Source organism: Lonchura striata, chromosome 9, assembly GCF_050655825.1.
Source record: "Lonchura striata isolate lonStrDom1 chromosome 9, ASM5065582v1, whole genome shotgun sequence".
NCBI lineage: Eukaryota > Metazoa > Chordata > Aves > Passeriformes > Estrildidae > Lonchura > Lonchura striata.
The window spans coordinates 12,171,808-12,187,580 of NC_140711.1; positions in this window are offsets into that span (position 1 = coordinate 12,171,808).

The window sequence follows — 15,773 nt, forward strand, 5'->3', positions numbered from 1 at the left end:
AAGGATTTTTTGCAGTCAGGGAGAGGGTCCCCTGGGCACATCCTTTTTCCATTTTCCCTGGGAAAGAAAACTCAGCAGTCCAGGTTCCTGATGTCACTTTGTAGGGCTCCCTTGGGTGTATCAGGGCAGCACAAGTGTGAGGTGGGGACAACTTCGGTGTGGGGTCCATCCTTCGATATAAAGATTCTTTGCAGTGAGGCCCCAGCCCAGGGCCAGGGGCCCCTGGGCACATCCTTTTTCCATTTTCCCTGGGAAAGAAAACTCAGCAGTCCAGGTTCCTGATGTCAGTTTGTAGGGTTCCCTTGGGTCTATCAGGGCAGCACAAGTTTGAGGTGGGGACAACTTCGGTGTGGGGTCCATCCTTCGATATAAGGATTTTTTGCAGTAAGGGCCAGGGGCCCCTGGGCACATCCTTTTTCCATTTTCCCCGGGAAAGAAAACTGAGCAGTCCAGGTTCCTGATGTCAGTTTGTAGGGCTCCCTTGGGTCTATCAGGGCAGCACAAGTTTGAGGTGGGGACAACTTCGGTGTGGGGTCCATCCTTCGATATAAGGATTTTTTGCAGTCAGGGACAGGGGCCCCTGGGCACACCCTTTTTCCATTTTCCCTGGGAAAGAAAACTCAGCAGTCCAGGTTCCTGATGTCAGTTTGTAGGGCTCCCTTGGGTCTATCAGGGCAGCACAAGTTTGAGGTGGGGACAACTTCGGTGTGGGGTCCATCCTTCGATATAAGGATATTTTGCAGTCAGGGCCAGGGTCCCAGGGCCAGGGGGCCCCTGGGCACATCCTTTTTCCATTTTCCCTGGGAAAGAAAACTCAGCAGTCCAGGTTCCTGATGTCAGTTTGTAGGGCTCCCTTGGGTCTATCAGGGCAGCACAAGTTTGAGGTGGGGACAACTTCGGTGTGGGGTCCATCCTTCGATATAAGGAATTTATGCAGTCAGGGCCAGGGGCCCCTGGGCACATCCTTTTTCCATTTTCCCTGGGAAAGAAAACTCAGCAGTCCAGGTTCCTGATGTCAGTTTGTAGGGCTCCCTTGCGTCTATCAGGGCAGCACAAGTTTGAGGTGGGGACAACTTCGGTGTTGGGTCCATCCTTCGATATAAGGATTCTTTGCAGTGAGGCCCCAGCCCAGGGCCAGGGGCCCCTGGGCACATCCTTTTTCCATTTTCCCTGGGAAAGAAAACTCAGCAGTCCAGGTTCCTGTTGTCAGTTTGTAGGGTTCCCTTGGGTCTATCAGGGCAGCACAAGTTTGAGGTGGGGACAACTTCGGTGTGGGGTCCATCCTTCGATATAAGGATTTTTTGCAGTCAGGGCCAGGGGCCCCTGGGCACATCCTTTTTCCATTTTCCCCGGGAAAGAAAACTGAGCAGTCCAGGTTCCTGATGTCAGTTTGTAGGGCTCCCTTGGGTCTATCAGGGCAGCACAAGTTTGAGGTGGGGACAACTTCGGTGTGGGGTCCATCCTTCGATATAAGGATTTTTTGCAGTCAGGGCCAGGGGCCCCTGGGCACATCCTTTTTCCATTTTCCCTGGGAAAGAAAACTCAGCAGTCCAGGTTCCTGATGTCAGTTTGTATGGCTCCCTTGGGTGTATCAGGGCAGCACAAGTTTGAGGTGGGGACAACTTCGGTGTGGGGTCCATCCTTCGATATAAGGATTTTTTGCAGTCAGGGCCAGGGGCCCCTGGGCACAACCTTTTTCCATTTTCCCTGGGAAAGAAAACTCAGCAGTCCAGGTTCCTGATGTCACTTTGTAGGGCTCCCTTGGGTGTATCAGGGCAGCACAAGTGTGAGGTGGGGACAACTTCGGTGTGGGGTCCATCCTTCGATATAAAGATTCTTTGCAGTGAGGCCCCAGCCCAGGGCCAGGGGCCCCTGGGCACATCCTTTTTCCATTTTCCCTGGGAAAGAAAACTCAGCAGTCCAGGTTCCTGATGTCAGTTTGTAGGGTTCCATTGGGTCTATCAGGGCAGCACAAGTGTGAGGTGGGGACAACTTCGGTGTGGGGTCCATCCTTCGATATAAGGATTTTTTGCAGTCAGGGCCAGGGGCCCCTGGGCACATCCTTTTTCCATTTTCCCTGGGAAAGAAAACTCAGCAGTCCAGGTTCCTGATGTCAGTTTGTATGGCTCCCTTGGGTGTATCAGGGCAGCACAAGTTTGAGGTGGGGACAACTTCGGTGTGGGGTCCATCCTTCGATATAAGGATTTTTTGCAGTCAGGGCCAGGGGCCCCTGGGCACATCCTTTTTCCATTTTCCCTGGGAAAGAAAACTCAGCAGTCCAGGTTCCTGATGTCAGTTTGTAGGGTTCCCTTGGGTCTATCAGGGCAGCACAAGTGTGAGGTGGGGACAACTTCGGTGTGGGGTCCATCCTTCGATATATGGATTTTTTGTAGTGAGGCCCCAGCCCACGGCCAGAGGCCCCTGGGCACATCCTTTTTCCATTTTCCCTGGGAAAGAAAACTCAGCAGTCCAGGTTCCTGATGTCAGTTTGTAGGGCTCCCTTGGGTCTATCAGGGCAGCACAAGTTTGAGGTGGGGACAACTTCGGTGTGGGGTCCATCCTTCGATATAAGGATTTTTTGCAGTCAGGGCCAGGGGCCCCTGGGCACATCCTTTTTCCATTTTCCCTGGGAAAGAAAACTCAGCAGTCCAGGTTCCTGATGTCAGTTTGTAGGGCTCCCTTGCGTCTATCAGGGCAGCACAAGTTTGAGGTGTGGAGAACTTCGGTGTGGGGTCCATCCTTCGATATAAGGATTCTTTGCAATGAGGCCCCAGCCCAGGTCCAGGGGCCCCTGGGCACATCCTTTTTCCATTTTCCCTGGGAAAGAAACTCAGCAGTCCAGGTTCCTGATGTCAGTTTGTAGGGCTCCCTTGGGTGTATCAGGGCAGCACAAGTTTGAGGTGGGGACAACTTCGGTGTGGGGTCCATCCTTCGATATAAGGATATTTTGCAGTCAGGGCCAGGGTCCCAGGGCCAGGGGGCCCCTGGGCACATCCTTTTTCCATTTTCCCTGGGAAAGAAAACTCAGCAGTCCAGGTTCCTGATGTCAGTTTGTAGGGCTCCCTTGGGTCTATCAGGGCAGCACAAGTTTGAGGTGGGGACAACTTCGGTGTGGGGTCCATCCTTCGATATAAGGATTTTTTGCAGTCAGGGCCAGGGGCCCCTGGGCACATCCTTTTTCCATTTTCCCTGGGAAAGAAAACTCAGCAGTCCAGGTTCCTGATGTCAGTTTGTAGGGCTCCCTTGGGTCTATCAGGGCCGCACAAGTTTGAGGTGGGGACAACTTCAGTGTGGGGTCCATCCTTCGATATAAGGATTTTTTGCAGTCAGAGCCAGAGGCCCCTGGGCACATCCTTTTTCCATTTTCCCTGGGAAAGAAAACTCAGCAGTCCAGGTTCCTGATGTCAGTTTGTAGGGTTCCCTTGGGTCTATCAGGGCAGCACAAGTTTGAGGTGGGGACAACTTCGGTGTGGGGTCCATCCTTCGATATAAGGATTTTTTGTAGTGAGGCCCCAGCCCACGGCCAGAGGCCCCTGGGCACATCCTTTTTCCATTTTCCCTGGGAAAGAAAACTAAGCAGTCCAGATTCCTGATGTCAGTTTGTAGGGCTCCCTTGGGTGTATCAGGGCAGCACAAGTTTGAGGTGGGGACAACTTCGGTGTGGGGTCCATCCTTCGATATAAGTATTCTTTGCAGTCAGGGCCAGGGGCCCCTGGGCACATCCTTTTTCCATTTTCCCTGGGAAAGAAAACTCAGCAGTCCAGGTTCCTGATGTCAGTTTGTAGGGCTCCCTTGGGTCTATCAGGGCAGCACAAGTTTGAGGTGGGGACAACTTCGGTGTGGGGTCCATCCTTCGATATAAGGATTTTTTGCAGTCAGGGCCAGGGGCCCCTGGGCACACCCTTTTTCCATTTTCCCTGGGAAAGAAAACTCAGCAGTCCAGGTTCCTGATGTCAGTTTGTAGGGCTCCCTTGGGTCTATCAGGGCAGCACAAGTTTGAGGTGGGGACAACTTCGGTGTGGGGTCCATCCTTCGATATAAGGATTTTTTGCTGTCAGGTCCAGGGGCCCAGGGCCAGGGGCCCCTGGGCACATCCTTTTTCCATTTTCCCTGGGAAAGAAAACTCAGCAGTCCAGGTTCCTGATGTCAGTTTGTAGGGCTCCCTTGGGTGTATCAGGGCAGCACAAGTTTGAGGTGGGGACAACTTCGGTGTGGGGTCCATCCTTCGATATAAGGATTTTTTGCAGTCAGGGAGAGGGGTCCCTGGGCACATCCTTTTTCCATTTTCCCTGGGAAAGAAAACTCAGCAGTCCAAGTTCCTGATGTCAGTTTGTAGGGCTCCCTTGGGTGTATCAGGGCAGCACAAGTGTGAGGTGGGGACAACTTCGGTGTGGGGTCCATCCTTCGATATAAAGATTCTTTGCAGTGAGGCCCCAGCCCAGGGCCAGGGGCCCCTGGGCACATCCTTTTTCCATTTTCCCTGGGAAAGAAAACTCAGCAGTCCAGGTTCCTGATGTCAGTTTGTAGGGTTCCCTTGGGTCTATCAGGGCAGCACAAGTTTGAGGTGGGGACAACTTCGGTGTGGGGTCCATCCTTCGATATAAGGATTTTTTGCAGTCAGGGCCAGGGGCCCCTGGGCACATCCTTTTTCCATTTTCCCTGGGAAAGAACACTCAGCAGTCCAGGTTCCTGATGTCAGTTTGTAGGGCTCCCTTGGGTGTATCAGGGCAGCCCAAGTTTGAGGTGGGGACAAATTCGGTGTGGGGTCCATCCTTCGATATAAGGATATTTTGCAGTCAGGGCCAGGGGCCCCTGGGCACATCCTTTTTCCATTTTCCCTGGGAAAGAAAACTCAGCAGTCCAGGTTCCTGATGTCAGTTTGTAGGGCTCCCTTGGGTCTATCAGGGCAGCACAAGTTTGAGGTGGGGACAAATTCGGTGTGGGGTCCATCCTTCGATATAAGGATTTATTGCTGTCAGGTCCAGGGGCCCAGGGCCAGGGGCCCCTGGGCACATCCTTTTTCCATTTTCCCTGGGAAAGAAAACTCAGCAGTCCAGGTTCCTGATGTCAGTTTGTAGGGCTCCCTTGGGTGTATCAGGGCAGCACAAGTTTGAGGTGGGGACAACTTCGGTGTGGGGTCCATCCTTCGATATAAGGATTTTTTGCAGTCAGGGAGAGGGTCCCCTGGGCACATCCTTTTTCCATTTTCCCTGGGAAAGAAAACTCAGCAGTCCAGGTTCCTGATGTCACTTTGTAGGGCTCCCTTGGGTGTATCAGGGCAGCACAAGTGTGAGGTGGGGACAACTTCGGTGTGGGGTCCATCCTTCGATATAAAGATTCTTTGCAGTGAGGCCCCAGCCCAGGGCCAGGGGCCCCTGGGCACATCCTTTTTCCATTTTCCCTGGGAAAGAAAACTCAGCAGTCCAGGTTCCTGATGTCAGTTTGTAGGGTTCCATTGGGTCTATCAGGGCAGCACAAGTGTGAGGTGGGGACAACTTCGGTGTGGGGTCCATCCTTCGATATAAGGATTTTTTGCAGTCAGGGCCAGGGGCCCCTGGGCACATCCTTTTTCCATTTTCCCTGGGAAAGAAAACTCAGCAGTCCAGGTTCCTGATGTCAGTTTGTAGGGCTCCCTTGGGTGTATCAGGGCAGCCCAAGTTTGAGGTGGGGACAAATTCGGTGTGGGGTCCATCCTTCGATATAAGGATTTTTTTCAGTCAGGGCCAGGGGCCCCTGGGCACATCCTTTTTCCATTTTCCCTGGGAAAGAAAACTCAGCAGTCCAGGTTCCTGATGTCAGTTTGTAGGGCTCCCTTGGGTCTATCAGGGCAGCACAAGTTTGAGGTGGGGACAACTTCGGTGTGGGGTCCATCCTTCGATATAAGGATTTTTTGCTGTCAGGTCCAGGGGCCCAGGGCCAGGGGCCCCTGGGCACATCCTTTTTCCATTTTCCCTGGGAAAGAAAACTCAGCAGTCCAGGTTCCTGATGTCAGTTTGTAGGGCTCCCTTGGGTCTATCAGGGCAGCACAAGTTTGAGGTGGGGACAACTTCGGTGTGGGGTCCATCCTTCGATATAAGGATTTTTTGCAGTCAGGGAGAGGGTCCCCTGGGCACATCCTTTTTCCATTTTCCCTGGGAAAGAAAACTCAGCAGTCCAGGTTCCTGATGTCACTTTGTAGGGCTCCCTTGGGTGTATCAGGGCAGCACAAGTGTGAGGTGGGGACAACTTCGGTGTGGGGTCCATCCTTCGATATAAAGATTCTTTGCAGTGAGGCCCCAGCCCAGGGCCAGGGGCCCCTGGGCACATCCTTTTTCCATTTTCCCTGGGAAAGAAAACTCAGCAGTCCAGGTTCCTGATGTCAGTTTGTAGGGTTCCCTTGGGTCTATCAGGGCAGCACAAGTTTGAGGTGGGGACAACTTCGGTGTGGGGTCCATCCTTCGATATAAGGATTTTTTGCAGTCAGGGCCAGGGGCCCCTGGGCACATCCTTTTTCCATTTTCCCCGGGAAAGAAAACTGAGCAGTCCAGGTTCCTGATGTCAGTTTGTAGGGCTCCCTTGGGTCTATCAGGGCAGCACAAGTTTGAGGTGGGGACAACTTCGGTGTGGGGTCCATCCTTCGATATAAGGATTTTTTGCAGTCAGGGCCAGGGGCCCCTGGGCACATCCTTTTTCCATTTTCCCTGGGAAAGAAAACTCAGCAGTCCAGGTTCCTGATGTCAGTTTGTAGGGCTCCCTTGGGTCTATCAGGGCAGCACAAGTTTGAGGTGGGGACAACTTCGGTGTGGGGTCCATCCTTCGATATAAGGATATTTTGCAGTCAGGGCCAGGGGCTCAGGGCCAGGGGGCCCCTGGGCACATCCTTTTTCCATTTTCCCTGGGAAAGAAAACTCAGCAGTCCAGGTTCCTGATGTCAGTTTGTAGGGCTCCCTTGGGTCTATCAGGGCAGCACAAGTTTGAGGTGGGGACAACTTCGGTGTGGGGTCCATCCTTCGATATAAGGAATTTATGCAGTCAGGGCCAGGGGCCCCTGGGCACATCCTTTTTCCATTTTCCCTGGGAAAGAAAACTCAGCAGTCCAGGTTCCTGATGTCAGTTTGTAGGGCTCCCTTGCGTCTATCAGGGCAGCACAAGTTTGAGGTGGGGACAACTTCGGTGTTGGGTCCATCCTTCGATATAAGGATTCTTTGCAGTGAGGCCCCAGCCCAGGGCCAGGGGCCCCTGGGCACATCCTTTTTCCATTTTCCCTGGGAAAGAAAACTCAGCAGTCCAGGTTCCTGTTGTCAGTTTGTAGGGTTCCCTTGGGTCTATCAGGGCAGCACAAGTTTGAGGTGGGGACAACTTCGGTGTGGGGTCCATCCTTCGATATAAGGATTTTTTGCAGTCAGGGCCAGGGGCCCCTGGGCACATCCTTTTTCCATTTTCCCCGGGAAAGAAAACTGAGCAGTCCAGGTTCCTGATGTCAGTTTGTAGGGCTCCCTTGGGTCTATCAGGGCAGCACAAGTTTGAGGTGGGGACAAATTCGGTGTGGGGTCCATCCTTCGATATAAGGATTTTTTGCAGTCAGGGCCAGGGGCCCCTGGGCACATCCTTTTTCCATTTTCCCTGGGAAAGAAAACTCAGCAGTCCAGGTTCCTGATGTCAGTTTGTAGGGCTCCCTTGCGTCTATCAGGGCAGCACAAGTTTGAGGTGGGGACAACTTCGGTGTGGGGTCCATCCTTCGATATAAGGATTTTTTGCAGTCAGGGCCAGGGGCCCCTAGGCACAACCTTTTTCCATTTTCCCTGGGAAAGAAAACTCAGCAGTCCAGGTTCCTGATGTCAGTTTTTAGGGCTCCCTTGGGTGTATCAGGGCAGCACAAGTTTGAGGTGGGGACAACTTCGGTGTGGGGTCCATCCTTCGATATAAGGATTTTTTGCAGTCAGGGAGAGGGTCCCCTGGGCACATCCTTTTTCCATTTTCCCTGGGAAAGAAAACTCAGCAGTCCAGGTTCCTGATGTCACTTTGTAGGGCTCCCTTGGGTGTATCAGGGCAGCACAAGTGTGAGGTGGGGACAACTTCGGTGTGGGGTCCATCCTTCGATATAAAGATTCTTTGCAGTGAGGCCCCAGCCCAGGGCCAGGGGCCCCTGGGCACATCCTTTTTCCATTTTCCCTGGGAAAGAAAACTCAGCAGTCCAGGTTCCTGATGTCAGTTTGTAGGGTTCCATTGGGTCTATCAGGGCAGCAGAAGTGTGAGGTGGGGACAACTTCGGTGTGGGGTCCATCCTTCGATATAAGGATTTTTTGCAGTCAGGGCCAGGGGCCCCTGGGCACATCCTTTTTCCATTTTCCCTGGGAAAGAAAACTCAGCAGTCCAGGTTCCTGATGTCAGTTTGTAGGGCTCCCTTGGGTGTATCAGGGCAGCCCAAGTTTGAGGTGGGGACAAATTCGGTGTGGGGTCCATCCTTCGATATAAGGATTTTTTGCAGTCAGGGCCAGGGGCCCCTGGGCACATCCTTTTTCCATTTTCCCTGGGAAAGAAAACTCAGCAGTCCAGGTTCCTGATGTCAGTTTGTAGGGCTCCCTTGGGTCTATCAGGGCAGCACAAGTTTGAGGTGGGGACAACTTCGGTGTGGGGTCCATCCTTCGATATAAGGATTTTTTGCTGTCAGGTCCAGGGGCCCAGGGCCAGGGGCCCCTGGGCACATCCTTTTTCCATTTTCCCTGGGAAAGAAAACTCAGCAGTCCAGGTTCCTGATGTCAGTTTGTAGGGCTCCCTTGGGTGTATCAGGGCAGCACAAGTTTGAGGTGGGGACAACTTCGGTGTGGGGTCCATCCTTCGATATAAGGATTTTTTGCAGTCAGGGAGAGGGGTCCCTGGGCACATCCTTTTTCCATTTTCCCTGGGAAAGAAAACTCAGCAGTCCAAGTTCCTGATGTCAGTTTGTAGGGCTCCCTTGGGTGTATCAGGGCAGCACAAGTGTGAGGTGGGGACAACTTCGGTGTGGGGTCCATCCTTCGATATAAAGATTCTTTGCAGTGAGGCCCCAGCCCAGGGCCAGGGGCCCCTGGGCACATCCTTTTTCCATTTTCCCTGGGAAAGAAAACTCAGCAGTCCAGGTTCCTGATGTCAGTTTGTAGGGTTCCCTTGGGTCTATCAGGGCAGCACAAGTTTGAGGTGGGGACAACTTCGGTGTGGGGTCCATCCTTCGATATAAGGATTTTTTGCAGTCAGGGCCAGGGGCCCCTGGGCACATCCTTTTTCCATTTTCCCTGGGAAAGAACACTCAGCAGTCCAGGTTCCTGATGTCAGTTTGTAGGGCTCCCTTGGGTGTATCAGGGCAGCCCAAGTTTGAGGTGGGGACAAATTCGGTGTGGGGTCCATCCTTCGATATAAGGATATTTTGCAGTCAGGGCCAGGGGCCCCTGGGCACATCCTTTTTCCATTTTCCCTGGGAAAGAAAACTCAGCAGTCCAGGTTCCTGATGTCAGTTTGTAGGGCTCCCTTGGGTGTATCAGGGCAGCACAAGTTTGAGGTGGGGACAACTTCGGTGTGGGGTCCATCCTTCGATATAAGGATTTTTTGCAGTCAGGGAGAGGGTCCCCTGGGCACATCCTTTTTCCATTTTCCCTGGGAAAGAAAACTCAGCAGTCCAGGTTCCTGATGTCACTTTGTAGGGCTCCCTTGGGTGTATCAGGGCAGCACAAGTGTGAGGTGGGGACAACTTCGGTGTGGGGTCCATCCTTCGATATAAAGATTCTTTGCAGTGAGGCCCCAGCCCAGGGCCAGGGGCCCCTGGGCACATCCTTTTTCCATTTTCCCTGGGAAAGAAAACTCAGCAGTCCAGGTTCCTGATGTCAGTTTGTAGGGTTCCATTGGGTCTATCAGGGCAGCACAAGTGTGAGGTGGGGACAACTTCGGTGTGGGGTCCATCCTTCGATATAAGGATTTTTTGCAGTCAGGGCCAGGGGCCCCTGGGCACATCCTTTTTCCATTTTCCCTGGGAAAGAAAACTCAGCAGTCCAGGTTCCTGATGTCAGTTTGTAGGGCTCCCTTGGGTGTATCAGGGCAGCCCAAGTTTGAGGTGGGGACAAATTCGGTGTGGGGTCCATCCTTCGATATAAGGATTTTTTGCAGTCAGGGCCAGGGGCCCCTGGGCACATCCTTTTTCCATTTTCCCTGGGAAAGAAAACTCAGCAGTCCAGGTTCCTGATGTCAGTTTGTAGGGCTCCCTTGGGTCTATCAGGGCAGCACAAGTTTGAGGTGGGGACAACTTCGGTGTGGGGTCCATCCTTCGATATAAGGATTTTTTGCTGTCAGGTCCAGGGGCCCAGGGCCAGGGGCCCCTGGGCACATCCTTTTTCCATTTTCCCTGGGAAAGAAAACTCAGCAGTCCAGGTTCCTGATGTCAGTTTGTAGGGCTCCCTTGGGTGTATCAGGGCAGCACAAGTTTGAGGTGGGGACAACTTCGGTGTGGGGTCCATCCTTCGATATAAGGATTTTTTGCAGTCAGGGAGAGGGTCCCCTGGGCACATCCTTTTTCCATTTTCCCTGGGAAAGAAAACTCAGCAGTCCAGGTTCCTGATGTCACTTTGTAGGGCTCCCTTGGGTGTATCAGGGCAGCACAAGTGTGAGGTGGGGACAACTTCGGTGTGGGGTCCATCCTTCGATATAAAGATTCTTTGCAGTGAGGCCCCAGCCCAGGGCCAGGGGCCCCTGGGCACATCCTTTTTCCATTTTCCCTGGGAAAGAAAACTCAGCAGTCCAGGTTCCTGATGTCAGTTTGTAGGGTTCCCTTGGGTCTATCAGGGCAGCACAAGTTTGAGGTGGGGACAACTTCGGTGTGGGGTCCATCCTTCGATATAAGGATTTTTTGCAGTCAGGGCCAGGGGCCCCTGGGCACATCCTTTTTCCATTTTCCCCGGGAAAGAAAACTGAGCAGTCCAGGTTCCTGATGTCAGTTTGTAGGGCTCCCTTGGGTCTATCAGGGCAGCACAAGTTTGAGGTGGGGACAACTTCGGTGTGGGGTCCATCCTTCGATATAAGGATTTTTTGCAGTCAGGGCCAGGGGCCCCTGGGCACATCCTTTTTCCATTTTCCCTGGGAAAGAAAACTCAGCAGTCCAGGTTCCTGATGTCAGTTTGTAGGGCTCCCTTGGGTCTATCAGGGCAGCACAAGTTTGAGGTGGGGACAACTTCGGTGTGGGGTCCATCCTTCGATATAAGGATATTTTGCAGTCAGGGCCAGGGGCTCAGGGCCAGGGGGCCCCTGGGCACATCCTTTTTCCATTTTCCCTGGGAAAGAAAACTCAGCAGTCCAGGTTCCTGATGTCAGTTTGTAGGGCTCCCTTGGGTCTATCAGGGCAGCACAAGTTTGAGGTGGGGACAACTTCGGTGTGGGGTCCATCCTTCGATATAAGGAATTTATGCAGTCAGGGCCAGGGGCCCCTGGGCACATCCTTTTTCCATTTTCCCTGGGAAAGAAAACTCAGCAGTCCAGGTTCCTGATGTCAGTTTGTAGGGCTCCCTTGCGTCTATCAGGGCAGCACAAGTTTGAGGTGGGGACAACTTCGGTGTTGGGTCCATCCTTCGATATAAGGATTCTTTGCAGTGAGGCCCCAGCCCAGGGCCAGGGGCCCCTGGGCACATCCTTTTTCCATTTTCCCTGGGAAAGAAAACTCAGCAGTCCAGGTTCCTGTTGTCAGTTTGTAGGGTTCCCTTGGGTCTATCAGGGCAGCACAAGTTTGAGGTGGGGACAACTTCGGTGTGGGGTCCATCCTTCGATATAAGGATTTTTTGCAGTCAGGGCCAGGGGCCCCTGGGCACATCCTTTTTCCATTTTCCCTGGGAAAGAAAACTCAGCAGTCCAGGTTCCTGATGTCAGTTTGTAGGGCTCCCTTGCGTCTATCAGGGCAGCACAAGTTTGAGGTGGGGACAACTTCGGTGTGGGGTCCATCCTTCGATATAAGGATTTTTTGCAGTCAGGGCCAGGGGCCCCTAGGCACAACCTTTTTCCATTTTCCCTGGGAAAGAAAACTCAGCAGTCCAGGTTCCTGATGTCAGTTTTTAGGGCTCCCTTGGGTGTATCAGGGCAGCACAAGTTTGAGGTGGGGACAACTTCGGTGTGGGGTCCATCCTTCGATATAAGGATTTTTTGCAGTCAGGGAGAGGGTCCCCTGGGCACATCCTTTTTCCATTTTCCCTGGGAAAGAAAACTCAGCAGTCCAGGTTCCTGATGTCACTTTGTAGGGCTCCCTTGGGTGTATCAGGGCAGCACAAGTGTGAGGTGGGGACAACTTCGGTGTGGGGTCCATCCTTCGATATAAAGATTCTTTGCAGTGAGGCCCCAGCCCAGGGCCAGGGGCCCCTGGGCACATCCTTTTTCCATTTTCCCTGGGAAAGAAAACTCAGCAGTCCAGGTTCCTGATGTCAGTTTGTAGGGTTCCATTGGGTCTATCAGGGCAGCAGAAGTGTGAGGTGGGGACAACTTCGGTGTGGGGTCCATCCTTCGATATAAGGATTTTTTGCAGTCAGGGCCAGGGGCCCCTGGGCACATCCTTTTTCCATTTTCCCTGGGAAAGAAAACTCAGCAGTCCAGGTTCCTGATGTCAGTTTGTAGGGCTCCCTTGGGTGTATCAGGGCAGCCCAAGTTTGAGGTGGGGACAAATTCGGTGTGGGGTCCATCCTTCGATATAAGGATTTTTTGCAGTCAGGGCCAGGGGCCCCTGGGCACATCCTTTTTCCATTTTCCCTGGGAAAGAAAACTCAGCAGTCCAGGTTCCTGATGTCAGTTTGTAGGGCTCCCTTGGGTCTATCAGGGCAGCACAAGTTTGAGGTGGGGACAACTTCGGTGTGGGGTCCATCCTTCGATATAAGGATTTTTTGCTGTCAGGTCCAGGGGCCCAGGGCCAGGGGCCCCTGGGCACATCCTTTTTCCATTTTCCCTGGGAAAGAAAACTCAGCAGTCCAGGTTCCTGATGTCAGTTTGTAGGGCTCCCTTGGGTGTATCAGGGCAGCACAAGTTTGAGGTGGGGACAACTTCGGTGTGGGGTCCATCCTTCGATATAAGGATTTTTTGCAGTCAGGGAGAGGGTCCCCTGGGCACATCCTTTTTCCATTTTCCCTGGGAAAGAAAACTCAGCAGTCCAGGTTCCTGATGTCACTTTGTAGGGCTCCCTTGGGTGTATCAGGGCAGCACAAGTGTGAGGTGGGGACAACTTCGGTGTGGGGTCCATCCTTCGATATAAAGATTCTTTGCAGTGAGGCCCCAGCCCAGGGCCAGGGGCCCCTGGGCACATCCTTTTTCCATTTTCCCTGGGAAAGAAAACTCAGCAGTCCAGGTTCCTGATGTCAGTTTGTAGGGTTCCCTTGGGTCTATCAGGGCAGCACAAGTTTGAGGTGGGGACAACTTCGGTGTGGGGTCCATCCTTCGATATAAGGATTTTTTGCAGTCAGGGCCAGGGGCCCCTGGGCACATCCTTTTTCCATTTTCCCCGGGAAAGAAAACTGAGCAGTCCAGGTTCCTTATGTCAGTTTGTAGGGCTCCCTTGGGTCTATCAGGGCAGCACAAGTTTGAGGTGGGGACAACTTCGGTGTGGGGTCCATCCTTCGATATAAGGATTTTTTGCAGTCAGGGCCAGGGGCCCCTGGGCACATCCTTTTTCCATTTTCCCTGGGAAAGAAAACTCAGCAGTCCAGGTTCCTGATGTCAGTTTGTAGGGCTCCCTTGGGTCTATCAGGGCAGCACAAGTTTGAGGTGGGGACAACTTCGGTGTGGGGTCCATCCTTCGATATAAGGATATTTTGCAGTCAGGGCCAGGGGCTCAGGGCCAGGGGGCCCCTGGGCACATCCTTTTTCCATTTTCCCTGGGAAAGAAAACTCAGCAGTCCAGGTTCCTGATGTCAGTTTGTAGGGCTCCCTTGGGTCTATCAGGGCAGCACAAGTTTGAGGTGGGGACAACTTCGGTGTGGGGTCCATCCTTCGATATAAGGAATTTATGCAGTCAGGGCCAGGGGCCCCTGGGCACATCCTTTTTCCATTTTCCCTGGGAAAGAAAACTCAGCAGTCCAGGTTCCTGATGTCAGTTTGTAGGGCTCCCTTGCGTCTATCAGGGCAGCACAAGTTTGAGGTGGGGACAACTTCGGTGTTGGGTCCATCCTTCGATAAAAGGATTCTTTGCAGTGAGGCCCCAGCCCAGGGCCAGGGGCCCCTGGGCACATCCTTTTTCCATTTTCCCTGGGAAAGAAAACTCAGCAGTCCAGGTTCCTGTTGTCAGTTTGTAGGGTTCCCTTGGGTCTATCAGGGCAGCACAAGTTTGAGGTGGGGACAACTTCGGTGTGGGGTCCATCCTTCGATATAAGGATTTTTTGCAGTCAGGGCCAGGGGCCCCTGGGCACATCCTTTTTCCATTTTCCCCGGGAAAGAAAACTGAGCAGTCCAGGTTCCTGATGTCAGTTTGTAGGGCTCCCTTGGGTCTATCAGGGCAGCACAAGTTTGAGGTGGGGACAAATTCGGTGTGGGGTCCATCCTTCGATATAAGGATTTTTTGCAGTCAGGGCCAGGGGCCCCTGGGCACATCCTTTTTCCATTTTCCCTGGGAAAGAAAACTCAGCAGTCCAGGTTCCTGATGTCAGTTTGTAGGGCTCCCTTGCGTCTATCAGGGCAGCACAAGTTTGAGGTGGGGACAACTTCGGTGTGGGGTCCATCCTTCGATATAAGGAGTTTTTGCAGTCAGGGCCAGGGGCCCCTAGGCACAACCTTTTTCCATTTTCCCTGGGAAAGAAAACTCAGCAGTCCAGGTTCCTGATGTCAGTTTTTAGGGCTCCCTTGGGTGTATCAGGGCAGCACAAGTTTGAGGTGGGGACAACTTCGGTGTGGGGTCCATCCTTCGATATAAGGATTTTTTGCAGTCAGGGCCAGGGGCCCTTGGGCACATCCTTTTTCCATTTTCCCTGGGAAAGAAAACTCAGCAGTCCAGGTTCCTGATGTCAGTTTGTAGGGTTCCGTTGGGTTTATCAGGGCAGCACAAGTTTGAGGTGGGGACAACTTCGGTGTGGGTTCCATCCTTCGATATAAGGATTTTTTGCAGTCAGGGCCAGGGGCCCCTGGGCACATCCTTTTTCCATTTTCCCTGGGAAAGAAAACTCAGCAGTCCAGGTTCCTGATGTCAGTTTGTAGGGCTCCCTTGGGTCTATCAGGGCAGCCCAAGTTTGAGGTGGGGACAACTTCGGTGTGGGGTCCATCCTTCGATATAAGGATTTTTTGCAGTCAGGGACAGGGGCCCCTGGGCACATCCTTTTTCCATTTTCCCTGGGAAAGAAAACTCAGCAGTCCAGGTTCCTGATGTCAGTTTGTAGGGTTCCGTTGGGTCTATCAGGGCAGCAGAAGTGTGAGGTGGGGACAACTTCGGTGTGGGGTCCATCCTTCGATATAAGGATTTTTTGTAGTGAGGCCCCAGCCCACGGCCAGAGGCCCCTGGGCACATCCTTTTTCCATTTTCCCTGGGAAAGAAAACTCAGCAGTCCAGGTTCCTGATGTCAGTTTGTAGGGCTCCCTTGGGTCTATCAGGGCAGCACAAGTTTGAGGTGGGGACAACTTCGGTGTGGGGTCCATCCTTCGATATAAGGATTTTTTGCTGTCAGGTCCAGGGGCCCAGGGCCAGGGGCCCCTGGGCACATCCTTTTTCCATTTTCCCTGGGAAAGAAAACTCAGCAGTCCAGGTTCCTGATGTCAGTTTGTAGGGCTCCCTTGGGTCTATCAGGGCAGCACAAGTTTGAGGTGGGGACAACTTCGGT